Source organism: Dermacentor albipictus, chromosome 3 (genome assembly GCF_038994185.2).
Source record: "Dermacentor albipictus isolate Rhodes 1998 colony chromosome 3, USDA_Dalb.pri_finalv2, whole genome shotgun sequence".
Lineage (NCBI taxonomy): Eukaryota > Metazoa > Arthropoda > Arachnida > Ixodida > Ixodidae > Dermacentor > Dermacentor albipictus.
Window position 1 is genome coordinate 88,298,289 of NC_091823.1, and position 16,000 is coordinate 88,314,288.

At 49.5% G+C, this 16,000-nt stretch overlaps 1 protein-coding gene across 6 annotated transcripts in view; it reads left to right on the forward strand.

Annotated features, from left to right (window-relative positions):
* The window catches only part of LOC139057453 (dopamine receptor 1-like), a 556,142-nt gene that overhangs the window by 445,063 nt on the left and 95,079 nt on the right, over nucleotides 1-16,000 (forward strand). For all 6 annotated transcript variants that reach the window (XM_070535761.1, XM_070535759.1, XM_070535763.1 and 3 more), the window contains one exon: nucleotides 8,970-9,080. The gene's annotated coding sequence lies outside the window, so the exon portion shown is untranslated. The remainder of the gene's footprint in view (nucleotides 1-8,969; nucleotides 9,081-16,000) is intronic.

Below are 16,000 nucleotides of genomic sequence, written 5' to 3' on the forward strand. Positions count from 1 at the left end.
AGGAAGAGAGGAGGTGGAGGAAGGGGGTGGCAGCTTTATTCGACAATCTTTAATCTTCTTCGCAGGAACTGCGTAATGTGGTTATATCAGCAAGCTTTGAGGGAGAAAGCGTTGGAAAGTTCACTCAGGGTTTCTTGCACAGTGTATTTTTTATTGTTAGTATTATTTATTTGTTTTCGTTGTCTTCCATCTTCACGTCATCATCGAGTTTTCGCGCGCATAGCTTATTTCCTTTTCGCGCACTTTTGCGAGCGCTGGGATGATCTGCGGCGAAGCTTCTTCGTGAAGAAATTTGAGTGGGTCGCGCGCTGGAGCCACTCTGTGGGTGTGTGTAGCACCACGACACCGCAGACTTGTGCGCGCCGCTACCTCGACATCCCGCACAAAATTTAGGTGCTGGCAAATCGGGTTTGCCCAGAAAAAATGGCAGAATGAAAAGGACGCGTCCTTTAAAAAAAAAATAGGAAAGTGAAGCGCACAACGAGCGTAGTAATCGAGTCTGGCGCGACGGTGGGGACCAACTAGCTCTAAAGTGGGTTACACCTTTTCTTACCCTCAACTCTCCCCCCCCCCCTTTTTTTAAGTAGAGCATTAAACTTTTTTATCTTTTTCCCCCTGTTCTTTCTGCTACCGTTTCTGCAGGCTGCTCGGAGAGTTTGTCGGTATATAGTTTGATGCGACCCTTGAAGCCCTTACCTCTTTTCCGCTAGCACTATCTACCACGACTTTTGTTGTACGCTGGCCTTTGCTCTCTCTCTCTCTCTTTTCTTTCGAAGTTATGAATGAGGTGTTATAACTGGTATGATTAAAAAAACGTTATGAGGTCTTACGCGCAGAAACTACGATCTAATTATGAGTCACGCCGTCATGGGGGAGTCCGGGCTAATTTTGACCACCCAGGGTTATTTAACGTGCACGCACTGCATGGTACACGGGCGTTTCTGCATTTCGCGCCCCATCGAAATTCGGCCACCGCGGCCGGGATTTGATCCCGCATCCTGTGCTAACTGGTATGATCAAAACTGTGCAGCGCAAGGAATGCTACAACTAGCGTCGGTTTCCCAAGCAGTCCATAAATCTAAAAGTTGCTTAACTCTTTTTAATATGGGTTTAGCTGAACTGGCTTTGCAGGCAGTGCCACTAATGATGAAGCTCTGTAAAGAAATTGGTCACTACGGTAGTACCAAGCACTCTGTGCATTCCATTCCTTTCCTTGATTCTTCGTATTGTGTCTTCTTATTAATGACGATCATTGAGCTCTTGGCCTGTCATTAACAGTTAGGAACAAATGCGTCCGAAAAAAACTTGTCTATTGGCAATATACGGGTCACCGCAGGTAAGCGATTCATACACAAAGATATGAAATGCATTTCGCGATGTGAGTGCGCCTATAGAGAGGCATCAGGTCAATCTTAATGATGCTATACGGAAATGTAGTCGACTTAATAAGGTTACCATGACACGCTTGAATAGCGCAACGCAAGAATTCTTATGTTCAGCATGACCACCAATAAGAGATGAGGTTATGTGGAATGAGAGAGAGAACAACTTTATTCATCGCGAAACCTCAGTCAGTGCGCGCTGAGATAAGGGAGAAGTAGTCGTCAGCCAAGCCTAGAACTATGAAATGTCTGAGCAGTCCGCGAGTCGCTGCTCAAGGGTTCCAGGTGTGTAGTAAGTAGTGAGCAGTCACACACCGCTCAGGTTGGACCATTCCGGCTACGAAAACCACAGTGAAATTCAAACTGTCCCACATGACATCAAGGGTGGCAGGGCTTGCTGCCCTGTGTGCTGCTGTCGAATACCTCATGGAAGAAACATCTCAGAAATAGATCATCTTTTGCGACTCTAAGGCAGCACTTCAGAGTCTGCATTTTGCCCTATATCATGGGTCTCATGAGCAGCTGACATATGAAATAAGAAAAGACCGCCATCAAGCTATCGCTAAAGGGCATGAAATTATATTATAGTAGCTACCTGGACAAACCGGCATTGCTGGTAATGACCTCGCTGACGAAGCCGCCCGGTCTGCCCACCTGGAAGCCCGATCAGTTCCAATTCCCTTATTCAGAACCGACGCTGCAAGAAAACTTCATATTGTGACCAAAGCTATGACACACAAATACAGGTCTTCTCCCAACCTCCCGAAGTGTGATCTTCATAGGCTTCATCTATCCTTAAAGCTACAAGTGTCATCGAAAGTTTCCCGCTCTGAGACGACAGTTTTGTGCCGCCTCTGGCTCGAGGTGGCATTTACGAAGGCTGTTAGGATCGGCCTGCAGGGGTACTGCTCTGCAAAGCTATTTCAGCCCACTGCACGTGCTTTGATCGACCCGCGGTGGTGGCGCCCTTCAGAGAACCAGCGAGGACGGCAGCGCTAACGGGACCATGAACTTCCTTCAGAGAACTGTGGACTACGACAGCATTAATCCGCCATGCGCCTCGTTCGGAGAATCGGTGACGGCAGCAGGGCGGGCCACGTTTGGCGCCCAACGTATTGTTGGTTGATTTGCCGGGTCTTCGTGGTCTCTCTCGGCAGCAAGAAGAGCTTCCCTAACAAAAGGGTGCTTTGTGGCATGCGGGCCCCCGGATTCGTCACAGTCTGCTGACACTCGTGGCGACTACAGGAGAAAGGCAGCTCTGGAATTTAGAGGCGCAAGACAATGGGCAACCGGCGGCCGCGCTGCGGGGGTCAGCTCGGGGAACCGACGCGCCCTTCAAGATTCAAGATAATGGACAACCGGTGGGTCGACTGCGTTGACGTTTGACGCTGCAAATCGGCGGTGAACTGCCGTTTTTCCCTCACCTAGGGATCTAGGGAGCACAGAGTGTTTATAAACGGCTGTTTGACGCTGTTAGTGTGTGCTCGTCAGTGTGCTGTGATTGTGCTCGTCAATGTACTCGTCATAGTGCTCGTAAGCTGTGTGCTGTATGCTCGTCTTGCGTGCTCCATTTGGGAGCCACGCTAGACTGTCGAATGTATCTCTTGTTTAAAGGGCCCCTGAAACGGTTCGGACAAATTTTGTAGGTGCGTAGGGTACAGCTTAAGTAGAACATTCGCACCACAATTTAAGTGAAGCGTTACGTATTAATGGAGCTGCAAGCGATTAGAAGTTACCCTCCTCCCTAGCTATGCTTTTCCTCCTCAACTCGCTCGCCGAGCGAGCGGCGCTAAGCTCCGCCTTCACTGGTTCAGCGTCACTATGCGACGTCACATCACTCACTTCCGGTTGTTTAGGAGCACGCCCCCTCCCGCGCGAGACCTCTCCGCTAGCCGCTTGGCCGTCGACCGAGAGCTATCGAAGCAGCGTGCGTTGCGAGCATTCTGTCGTAGCGCCGAACGTGTCCGGTACTCCGCTAAAAACAGGCAAGCTGGTCATTTCGGCAAATGACTGGAGGCATAAACTCAAGCTGATGAAGGAACATTAGCGTAGACGTACGTGAGCAGCCTGATCGGTCTGCACGGTCCAGACACTTGCTGGCGCAGCGCTTAACCAGTCAAACAAAGCGCTAATATTGCTCTAACCAAGTGTAAAGCATTTTAAACATTTATAAATCAACGTGTTGATGATTACACCCCTGCGAAAAATACACACCAGCAGCAAAGAATACACTTCGTTGCTGCTACTATGTATGGTTGAGCTCTGTGCCACCAGGTGGCTGCACCATGCAGACCGTTCACATTTGCCCTTCTGCTCATCTCGTGGCTCATCCCGGCACAGTCAAGCGGCCAGACCCTGTCCCCCTGCGCTTGCGTTTGCCCTAATACTGGACTCGCGGTTTGCAGGTCGCTAGGTTTGCAGTCCACAAGGCAACAAAGTCGAATCATAGTGCTCGCGAAAAGAGTGAGACCGACTCTGACCGCGGAGCTCTCGTCAAAATGGAGTACGTTGTAACACAAGCAGACGACACTTGCTGTGTGCCGGAAGTGCTGAAGTGTACTAAAAAACTATTCTTGTGTATTCTCTTTAAGTTATTTTCTTTTTACAAAAACAAAGTAACTAACATTCCAACTATTACGAGCATCATTTGTTCACCATAAAGTTGGAAAAATTATCGACCACGCGCCCTGGTCAGCCAATCAGATAGCTCGCCCATGTGACGTAATATGGGTTATTTGCATCATATGGGTAGGGGCGGCTTAAAATTCCGCCGAGCAGTGCGCTGCGATCGGCAGCGATGGGTATTTTTAAAGCCTTACAATAAATTACACGCTTTACGCAGAGCACTTAGATGCATCAATTAATGATCAGAAGAACCTACTCTAACGACTCAGTACGTTTGTAGAAAATCGCCAAAATCGTTTCAGGGTCCCTTTAAGGTGTAAATACTGTAAATAAACCCTGTTCGCCTAGTGCCTCCCAAGTTGCTCCCTACGACCTACAACCCCTTCAACTGGTAGCAGCGGCGAGATCGTCCGACAACTCTTACAAGGCCTACTCGTTCCGCCTTGGAATGGGGGATACGCCCATATGCGTCTCTTGTGGAACTATAGAAACGATTGAATGCATCCTGTGTCTCTGTCCCCAGTATGACGTCGAGCGTGAAGCTCCCAGGACAGCATTGAACCAACTCGACTCTAGACCATTTTCGTAAATGAAGATCCTTGGATCATGGCCATAGGCGTCAATGGCGCAGAAAGCCACGAAAGCGTTGATGAAGTACCTAAAGTCCACAGGACCTGGCAACCGTGTGTAGACTCGGTGCGAACTTTCAACTGTGCGCGAAGCTCTGCTCTCTCAACCTTCTCTCTCTCTTCATCCCTATATCCCTTCCCCCAGTGTAGGGTAGCAAACTGGACGTGCGTCTGGTTAGCCTCACTGCCTTTTCTCTCTTCTATTTCTCTCTCTCTTTCAGCTGGGACACCTGTCCTTACTTTATATATATATATATATATATATATATATATATATATATATATATATATATATATATATATATATATATATATATATATATATATAGTGTTTAATGTGTGCGTTACTTGCGTGCGTGTGTGTTTGGGGGGGGGGGGGGGGCTATAGAGTGTGTTCGTGTACGCCTCAATAGGACCACCGCGTGTCGCGCCCGGGGTCGTATGTATTCGGAAAAACTGTGCGTGTTCAGAGCGCACCTCGTCTAAAATTAAGTAGCTCCGCAGGTGATATGAGGGTAATGAAACAATTCTAATCCAATCTCTCCGTATTCGTCGTGCTGGCCGCGTTATTCTGCCCAAATATGAACGTAATCTTGGTTGTGATGGCTGGCCTAGCCTACAAGCACCGGCGGCCCATCAGTTGACGTTCTCACGCGCTCCTGCCCCTTGCTCTTGAGAGTTCTATCGCCGATCAGCGAGCACTGGTTCTAGTTTTATCAGTATATCATATGTTTAGAAAGGCGCGCCTGTGTGCGCTTATTGCACTTTCCTTCTCTGTTCCTGCTATATCTATATATATATATATATATATATTTTTTGACCGGTCACTTGTTGCAGCACGCAAGCATCCCTTTCCGCTCGTCTTATGTCCTTACATACCCATCTGCTTGTGCCCTTTCACTTTCTCTCGTTTTTTGCTCCTGCATGTTTCCCGCATAGCATCGTGCGAGAACTTCCACGTCTAAATTATGCGCTGTACATGGAGACAACCGCTTCTGCTAAGTGAACCCTCGGGGGTAGGGTGGCGAAAACATGGTCTACACCCGCCTTACCATACGGCGGACGCGCCTAAAGCCCACCCTGCCTTTCTTTACTAACTTTTTTTTCGTTTTCTGTTTCTACCCTAAGTTGCCTAGGAAACGAGAATGCGGACGTCTTGGTATAGCCAATCCGCAAGCTTCTTACCAAAACGTTGAAACTGAATTTCCCTTAGGCACATGTGCTGTAGAGACAGCCACGAACCAGACCACTTAACTAAGTCGGCAAGATGAACGGGGCGAATTCTTGACCCGCGGCAAGAGCATAGCAGCTCGTACAGCAAAGAACTCAATTGATTTTTCCTCGGAGCTACTTAAGAAACAGCGGCCTTGAACAAGTAATAAAGGTAAAATCGGTCATTAAAGAACGACATGACGCGGCTTAACGTTTTGGTCTTGTAGCTGTCAGAGCTTACAAGAATTCCGGTGTCACTCAAAGTGCCTGTCTGGGCGCTTCTTCTCGAACTCTGACTATTCCTTGAGCGTTACATTAAGGGGGAAAAAAATCTGTTACCAACCACTTAACTTTGCTTTTTCACGCTTGTCTGTCCTTGCGTATGAACTTGTGCCGGGCTCCATCGAATTTTCGAAGCTAGAAAGCTAGACCTAGTATTGGAAAGTTAGGCTTCTTTCTTTTTACCCGCCGTGGTGGCGTAGTGGCTTTGGCGCTGCGCTGCTGAGCTCGAAAACGCGGGATAAAATCCCGTACGCGGTGGCCACTTTCGATGGGCGCGAAATGCAAGAACGCCCGTGTACCGTGCATTGGGTGCGCGTTAGAGAAGCCCAGGTAGTCAAAATTAGCCCCCCACTACGGTGTGCCTCATAATCATATGGTGCTTTTGAGACGTAAAACCTAATATTTTTTAAAGTTAACTTTCGTCGTCAGGTATTAGCGCCGGCTTTTTTTTTTCGTAACAAGTTTCTTATTTTCTTAGGATGGCTCGAAACCGTTTGAAAATGTAAAAATGGCGACACTGTGTCCGCTAGATGAGCGAAAAGCGTTTCATACGGAACAGTTATAGCCGAACACCATTAAAACGCGAAGTGATTGCACCTGATGTCGAGCATATTTCGAATAAGTTCCCGTACGATCCCTCAGAACGTTGCAGTTCTCGGAAGACTTCTTTTACTTAGCCAAATTTCGCACACTCTACAAAAGCAGGCGTATTTGTAAAATGTCACCTAAACCATTCGTCACGAGACAACGGGTTACAATGAAAACAATTTCCACGTGCGTGACAGTCGTATGGAGACGCGTGGATTGAAGGAAAGTGGGACCACTCGTTACCTGGCCCGGTGCTCTGCCAACTCAGCAGCAAGGCCATTGACGCTGACATACCTATAGCTACGTTTGCGTGAGCCCGTTAAGGCTCAACCAGACGTACGCGTTCCAATGCGCCCGCACGCGCCGCACCACGCCTGGGCGCGTACGGCGTCAGGCGCGGAGGCTGTTTCGCGTGTCGGCGCGCGGCGGCGTCGAGATCTACAACCGCTAGGTTTTTTGCGCCCGCGCCGGAAGCTGCCGCTCGCGTCAGTAGCATGACGCACCTCACATGACCACGGCAAGCCAACGTCACTTCCGGAACGATTCTTCGCGCGACGTTCAGGCAAGCCCGGGTAGGGTGGCTAGAACGGGAGGTGTCAGCATCGGCAGGGCTGCGCCGCGTATGGCGGTGCAGCATTTTTTCATGACAGCGACAGGTGGCGCGCTCGTCGTCTCCGAGATGCCTAGCGTGATGTGTTTGAGCAATCTCTCCGGCTCCAAGCGCGCGTCGTGAAGTCTGTACATAATTTAGTACATAGTACGTTAGGCCAGCTGCAGGGATAAAGCCGCCTAGCCTTTAAAATGATTTTCCGATGCGCGTTTTGCGCCCCAACAAGCCGCGGAGCGAGAAAGCACTTCACAGCGGAACCAAATAACCGCAGCGAACCATCTCGGAGCCGACAGCAGCGCCGCCGCATCGTCCTGAAAAAATGCTGCCTCTCCGGCGCTCCGATGCCGACACCTCCCCCTCTAGCCACCACAGCCCGGGCTAAAGATGCAGGGGCTTTAGCCCGGGCAAGCTGCTTCAGTACCTGGTGATGCTATGCCGATGCTGCTGCAGGTTTCGCCGGGCTCAAAATACTCATATTAGGTCGCAGTTGAGCTGAATGACCCACAAGGAGTCGTAAAATACGTTTCTGAAATATAAAAACAAATTTTAAGCTAAAATTATTGTGTTTTCTTGCAATATGTAACACATTGCTTAACATGGCCGTTAAGCGAAGGCTACACTGCCTTGAACATGGCAAGCTAGCAACACTGCGCCGCCGCGACGAGACGCGCGGCTACGCGCGGCAACTCATGCATCGTTTGGGTGCGCGCCCTCTTTCTCCGTCGGGCGCGACGCGGCGTCGAGTCAGCGCGGCGTGTGCGGACGCATTGGAACGCGTACGTCTGGTTGAGCCTTTAGAGTCGGATCGAGTCTGTTTGTCGGGCCGAAATAGGGTTGTCGGGTTCATGTAAACGCTGGCAGGTCGAGATGAGAGAATCTTGATGCGAGTTCAGTCAACTCGAGTACTATATGTGGAGTTGATTCTCCCAACCCGCTTGGAAAGATCCAAGTGTGAGTGAGTGAGTGAGTGAGTGAGTGAGTGAGTGAGTGAGTGAGTGAGTGAGTGAGTGAGTGAGTGAGTGAGTGAGTGAGTGAGTGAGTGAGTGAGTGAGTTAGTGAGTGAGTGAGTGAGTGAGTGAGTGAGTGAGTGAGTGAGTGAGTGAGTGAGTGAGTGAGTGAGTGAGTGAGTGAGTGAGTGAGTGAGTGAGTGAGTGAGTGAGTGAGTGAGTGAGTGAAAACTTTACTGAGCTCTAGTAATTGTGTTTTTCTGCGGCTGGGGTGGATTCTTAAAGAGAGTCTTCCTCCTTGTGTCTTCCCTATGTAAAAATTAAATTATGGGGTTTTACGTGCCAAAACCGCTTTCTGATTATGAGGCACGCTTCCCTAGGTCGCGTCAGGATAAATTATCGTGACCTCTAACTCAACCCACTCGCGTCGAGTTCATGTGATAGAAGCTTATGGTGCAGTCACTACTTTCAACAAAGCGTGCGTCTCATGCCGGCACACGAAAAAAGGTGTGCGCGTGCTAATAGCCCCATGTGGTTAACACTCCCGGTGTTAACCGCCTATAACCACAGCTCAGTTTCTGTGCCTAAAACCCACGCTCATGTGCAAAAGCTCCATCACTCTCACACAGCGTGCAAGTTTGCACGGTGTGCAAGTTATTTGCCGTTTTCTCATTCCGAAAACTTTTGTGCGCAGGTGACGTCGCCGTGACAAGCCGGGAAGCCAGTGAAAGCTGCCGGAGTACGTGCCCAGCTGCCACGCCGAGAATTCTAACCGCTGCGCTGACATCTCTCCGAAGATAGTGAGGTATGATTAAAGAAGCCAGTATGATGCATATACTGACGATATGATTAGTTTGGCAACATGCTAGGATATATTGCAGAACGCGAAATAGGTGGCTATCTTTTGGCCTAAGAGCTAAAGTTCGCGTTCAGCTCTCCTCCGGGATGTGGCGCGTATAGGTATTGCAATAACGTTTAAGCTGGAAAATTTTGATTTTCCGTAACTCTTTCTCTAACGAGGATGGCCGCAGCTCCTTGTTCATCCTCAAACCTTCAGTCAGCCACATCCGGCGTTCTACTTCCCTCTTTCGTCAACTCTTGCTTCGTGAGCTCCGTGAGAAACATCTCCAGTCGATATCGCTCCTCGATCTGCCTTCCTCGATCTTGCTTTCTCCATTTACTTCCACCCCTTCCCCTCTCCTGCGTCATTGTTTCCATTTTTAGCCACGTGCAGTTCGTAGCAAAACCCTTTCGCCACTTTGTATAGTGCGGTGGGTCCGCCACATACTGATCGAGCACGCGGCTTTCTATAAGAAAGACAAAGAAAAAAATATAGTGAACACTGGGAAGAAAAAACGAGAGTCTTTTGAACGCTGTGTTGCATCCACCCACTTCTACAAGCTAAATGTGTGGAAGAGTACGTTCTCTTAGCAAGGTTTTGCTTCGTTGTACACGCATTGTTTAATATTCTTTTTTGTTGTTGTCGTTTGTTGTTGTTGCTGCTGCTGCTAGTATTTACCAAGTTGGTGCATAGTTCTCTTTTTTTTTCAATGTCTCTCTCTCTCTCTCTCTTTGGTACATTGCTTTTCTTCGCCCTCGCTACTTTCCTGCGTCATATTGAGTTGTCCACAGATAGCAAGCTGCCGTGCATCTATATTGACGACAGTTTCTGCTGGCCGCAGTGTTTTTCTTTATTTCTTTTCATTTTGTGCATACGATGAAATGACCTTTTCGCTTCCATATTTGTCCTGTCAACGCACTCACTGTGCCAGCGACAAACATTAGTGTGTGTCTATGTTATTGCGCGTGTTGTTTCTCGTTTTCATTCCCATCCTGCGCGGCTCGAAATGCGTTCTTACGACGCCTGCGGTCATCGCTGAATGGAATGGCGCTTGCGTCTTTCGGTTTGCCCGAGGTCCCGAACCGCCTTCGTCGGAATGAGCACAATCGTTTGAGGTGTTTGGGGAAGGTGATGGAAGATTGGGGAGGGGGAGGGAAGGTTTCTCTGCAATTCTTGTCTGGAGGCGAAGCGCGCTTCCAGGAGAATTAAGAGGGAAAATTCCAGTCCCCGGAACAAGCATTAAGTTTCTTGTGTTTTTTTATGCCTTCATTTTCTGTCACGTTATTACAGAACTGCGTTTTCTCATTTCCTCGCTCCAAAGCGTGAGTGTGATTTGAGACGAGCTGTCCGCTTCTCGTAACCGCACTTGTTTTTTGAAATGAGCTGCGGGCGCTTATATTTAACGGAATGACGGCGAGCGAGTGTGCGACGTAGAATAAATCGCGTTTGCAACGGGAGATGGACAGCCATGAACGATTTGCTTGCACATATTATCCCGAAGGCGGTGCTGTTCACGTGTGACCGTATCAGGGAAAGCGCTGGTTTTATAATTAAATGAGCGAGAAATGCGGTATCGCCAGCCAGCATTTTGTGAGGTGCCAGGAAACGTTTCTCCACTGAACCTGCACTGGCGAGCTCAGCAATTTTTGCCAACCCTGACTGTATACAGCGGAGAGCGTGAAACGCCAATCTGAGCCACAGACGACAAAGAATAGTTGATTTCCGTAGTAGCAGGCTTGGAAAATGCCGGAACTTCAGACAAATGTCGAGAGAATGCAGACGTGAATTCGTGAACTCATTACTGCACCATCGCGTAATGTATATGCTCAAAAGTAGCCCGCTGTAGCCTACTCGAGCCAACTTTTTTCGAGTGTGGGATGAAAGTACCTCGGACGTCATCATGAGCAGAACGGACGCCATCTTCTACACTCGGTATCTTCTACAGCCGTCCACTTTGTGGTTGTACAGTTCAGGGCGCCTAGCCTTGACGCATGTCTAGGCAGCAGGCAAAGTATAAGGAGGGAAGCATTAGAAATGCTAACACATGGAGCTGTCCATCACGCCTGCAGTCGCTAACTTGGGTGAGTCAATTTCGTTGAATTAACCTGCTTCACCCTGCGTAGGGTAGCAAACCGGTCGCGCGTCTGGTTCACGTACCTACATTTCATTTCTCTCTCTGTTCCTCCTACTACGCAGCAGGCTTTTTAGACTCCTGCTCCGTTTTTTTTTAAAGAAGAAGTAACTGTCCCTTTTGTCGTTTTCTCTATATTTCCATCGCTACTTTTACGTTCCCCTGCTTAGGGAAGCAAATTGCGAAATGGTTCAATGAGCCATTTGGTACCGTGCCTCCGTGTATTGTACGGTTGTGATTATTCAACGCTGTATGACATTGAAACTATTCAAAGCCGTACAGGCTACGGAGGCGTTGAGCAATATGACCGATTGAGAGGAAAATCGTCACGTCAGCTAGGTACCGCTAGTCGTAAACCAACCGCGCAGAGATAAAACCTGTGGCTCGCTAACTCACTGCTACTGAGGTCATTTGGGCTTAGTCCGGGTTGACCTCCCTGCCTTTCACCTCTCTCACTCTCTGTCTCCATTTCGCGTCCTTTTAAAAAGTGCCGTAATTAAAGAGCGTTGGTCGTAACTGATGGCACTGGAAGTAATTTGCAAGGAGTCGCGATCACATCGACGCATGGGCCCACGATGAGTCAGCTTCTGATACTCGAATGAGCCTTTGATGTGTATCACAAGTACACAAAGAGTTTGTGAAGACCGTCACATCTGTGGACAACACTTCGCTTTGTTATTGTTGATTCATTTTCCTCTTACCTTATACCAAGGCAGAGTAGCTTTTAACTATTTGACGTCCGACTTCTAAGCATCAGCGTAGAATCAAGGCCGGCTTACGTTCGAGTGAACGCGGCAGTAACGACGCGCTGGCGTGCCTTATTAACCGCGTTCGGTACCTCATTACTACAATGCGTAGTTGCAACGATGCCTTCCTGTACGCTCAACTTGGCAAATGGCGACTATTTCCGGCGAGTAAGACACCGAGGCGCATTTGTCATCTGGCATGATAACGCCGACCGTTCCGTGACCGTGGACACCGATGGCAATCTCCGTTCCGCGGAGCGCCCAGTAGCGTACGTGTCCGAGACCTACTCGTATGCGCAAATATATCGTGCGTTCTGTCTCTATCGCTCATCTCAGAGAAGAATCACGATGCATCCCTCTAATATATACTGGTGACCTATAACGAAAAGTGGAAGCGACACGAAAAGAAAAAGGGAAAGAGTGAGAGAGAGAGAGAGAGAGAGAGAGAGAGCTCGTGCTCGTAAATTATTAATGACGACGCCCCACCTCTGCCCTCGGGGCTGCCTGTGAAGCGACGACGCATGCGCTCCCGACGAAGGCCACGCTAACAGCGCCTGTAGCAGTACATACAGGTAGCGCGCACATATACGGTGACCATCGTTACCAAGAAGTCCCGTCTCTCTATACGAACGTGATTCGCCCCCGGCTATGGGCAATTTGTTTCAGCGTTGAGAAAGCCTTTGTTCTTTGTCGCTGAGCGTTCCGTTCAGAAAGCCTCCGGTGGTTTTCTCTCTTGGCCAAGGGTAAAACCGCGGCGGGGCTTGGGAGCACCGAGGTGCAGCACCTCTTTGTCTATATAGCGTTGTGCCAACTATACGTAAGCTTTCGTCGCTCTTTCGCTGTAATTCCGGTAATTTTCTCTTTCCTGCCCATTCGCATATGCAGGAAGGGTACGGGGATCTTAATAAACCTTTCTTTACCTCTCTTTCTGTCTCTATCAAGTTTATCCACTATATAGTCCCAAAGGACAAGGCGGTGTCTGCTTACATACCGTGGATTCCTTGTGCAGAGCTTATTATTTATGAATGGTAATATGCAGGGCACCGATAACTAAATACGGGCCGGCTGCCAAATTACACCTTGTCACCGGACGACCTGGCGCAGCGGTCTTGTGGCGTGCGCGCCTCACAGTGCTGCATACACAGCACGTTGCTTTTGGCGCTACTTTCCTTACCAACTGGCGCTATTATTATTTTTTCTGCACACTATCGTCTCATCTTTCGCGTGGGGTCGTGTGCAGCCTGTGCAAATAGGTGAACTCGGAGGGCCGTACTTTCATCTATGTCCGCTGGTTACAAGCTCAAAAAAAAAAAAACAAATCGGCGTTCACGCGACGACACTACAGCGCATAATAGCAGCCGAGTCGTGAACAGACTGAGTATGGACTGTTCATCCGACGATGTTGTTTCGGGCCAAGCGGACGAATGAAAGAGCGCGTAGTATAATGTGTGCTCTTTTCCTCCCGCGTGACACGATAATGCGATAAAGCTAGAAGTCTCGCTAACCAGAGGGCCGAGATTTATTTCGAAGAAAACGCCTTGGCGCGGAGGCGTCGGAGTTTTTCTGAACTGAGCTGGAGAACTCAAGCTTGCGCATGTTCGCAGCGCACGGTGAGAATGCTAAATAGGGAAGACGCTTCTGGAGAGTTGCCATGCTAAACAGCATGTGTATATAGAGCTGGGGGAGAAATAGACGGTGCCGAAGTGTGGAAGATGTCAGCGGCCAGTAGGCTGGTCGCGGCGACGGTTATACGCACTGAGCCGTGCGTGCTTTCGCGGGCCACAACTTTCATGTCACGTGCATGAAATTGGCGCCCGCTATCTGGGACAACGTTCTCCTTGGCATCTTTGGAGGCGTGCCGCGAAGTAAACGTCTTTCACACTAACCTGGCTTGGCCTGCAGATATCCTCGTCAGGAAGGCGTGCCAAAAGAAACGGTCAGCGCTTACCCAGTAGTGTTGAACGTAATCTTTAGTATGGAAAAAGCTAGGGTGGCAATGGAAGTAATTTGATGTCCGTTAAGCGTCTATTCCATTTTTTTCAAACAACGCGAGGACTGCTCCTGTGATCCAGGCAGGAGTGCGTCCCATAAAGCGCGTAATAAAGCGAACAGTGTGCCGCATGCTCGTTTCTGCCGTCGTATAGCACATAAGCGTAGAACAAACCTCAACGATTCGCACGGCATGGGCGAGCGTGACGTTGCTCAGTCACAACGAACGTCGCGGCCTGCCGCGCTCTTGAGTGCAGTGTGCTTCGGCTACGTGACTGAGTTAGCAACTTCGTCCTTTGAGTGACCAATAGCGTAAACGAACGCGCTGGAGTCGATGCATAGGATACGTCATAAACGATTTCGCGAGGGAAACCATCGAAGATGATTGTCGAAATTAGGCAGTGTTTACATCGCCTTCATCAGTGTCTTTTTTTCTTGTTTAACTGAAACACCGTCTGCTCAGTGGCTATGGTGTTAGGCTGCTGAGCACGAGGTCGCGGGATCGAATCCCGGCCACGGCGGCCGCATTTCGATGGGGGCGAAATGCGAAAACACCCGTGTACTTAGCTTTAGGTGCACGTTAAAGAACCCCAGGTGGTCGAAATTTCCGGAGTCCTCCACTACGGCGTGCCTCATAATCAGAAAGTGGTTTTGGCACGTAAAACCCCATAATTTTTTAAACACCGTCGTTTTGTGAGGCTGTCGCAAAGCTTCGCCTCGATCGCACTCTAGCCTACAGGCGTGAGAGTGAGCGAAGTGTGCCTGTGCGCGAACTTTGTCGCAAAGGTATGTCTCGCTTTTATCGTGCAGTGTAGCAGCGTTACACAGCATGCAACGCTGGGCGCCTCCTTTCACATGGAACGATACCGCACGTGGTGTAGTGAGTGTAGTTTCACATACAGCGGCTCAAATCACTTAAAGCGCTAGCTGGCACGAGGAAAGGAAGGGTTAATTTTGTTCACCTTTGTAAGTAAATTGTTGCTGTGCGAGGCGACGCATGAGTCAAGCGCCTAGAAGCTCTAGCTTGCACGAGAGAAGTAGCGGTTCCTTATAGTGGAATTTCAACCGCTCGGGCTCCTTCACGTGCTGGCCGGGACGCCTCGTCGGCTAAATCATTACCTGTAATGAGCCCTGGCAGTCAGTAAACTATTATCGCGTCTCATTTCTGGAGAGCTTGGTGGGGATCATTTCTTATCTTATGTACCAATTGCTCACGAGTCGTGTGGCGTAGGGTAACCTCCTAACTCTGAACGGCTGCCTTTGAGTATCAAAATCCCCTCCCCTCCTCCTTCCCCATCCCAAGAGTCGCTTCGTTTCTCCATACGGTGTCGAGGGCACGGGTCCTGCCCAAGAAGCACAGGCACGCGGGGCCTCGACAATTGCGTCACGGAGTACGGGGCACCGCACCAAGGCAAACATTTCGGCAAGCGGTGTCACGTCATTCACGCGCTTTTCGCGCCGGATGCTGCTCCCAAGAATAGAATAAAAGCCCGCGCGACGAGCGATTAAACAAAAGAGAAAGCACAGCGGTCCAAAAGCGTGAAGGCTCCGATCAGCGCGGACAAAAGGAATCAACTGTCGATGCCTTGTCATGGCGTCCCGAGCTTTCTGTTCCTAGCGCCGTTTGACAGCCATGACGCGACCGGTTCAGGAGAACAATCGCCGGCGTGCGCAAAGCTCCCCGCGCGTAGTGGCCGCCAGATGCCGGTCGCTGCGGGTGAACGGGGGCGATTGCGAGTACGCCCTTGGTCTTGGTGCTTAGTACCCTGTCGCTTTTTGCTTGCTTGCTTGCTTGCTTGCTTGCTTGCTTGTTTGTGTGTGTGTTTGTTTGTCCTGCTTGTTTGTCTTCACCGTGAAAGCCGTTTCAGTCGAGGGTGAGCTTAAAAAGTTTGAAGGTAGCTGTGAACCGTAAATAAATAAACGAGAAAGAAACGACTGCGCTCGCAAATGCTCGCCGCTCCGGGAAACGCTGAGTGAAACGCTAAGGCGCCACATTTCCCCGCGGCTATCGCTCACCG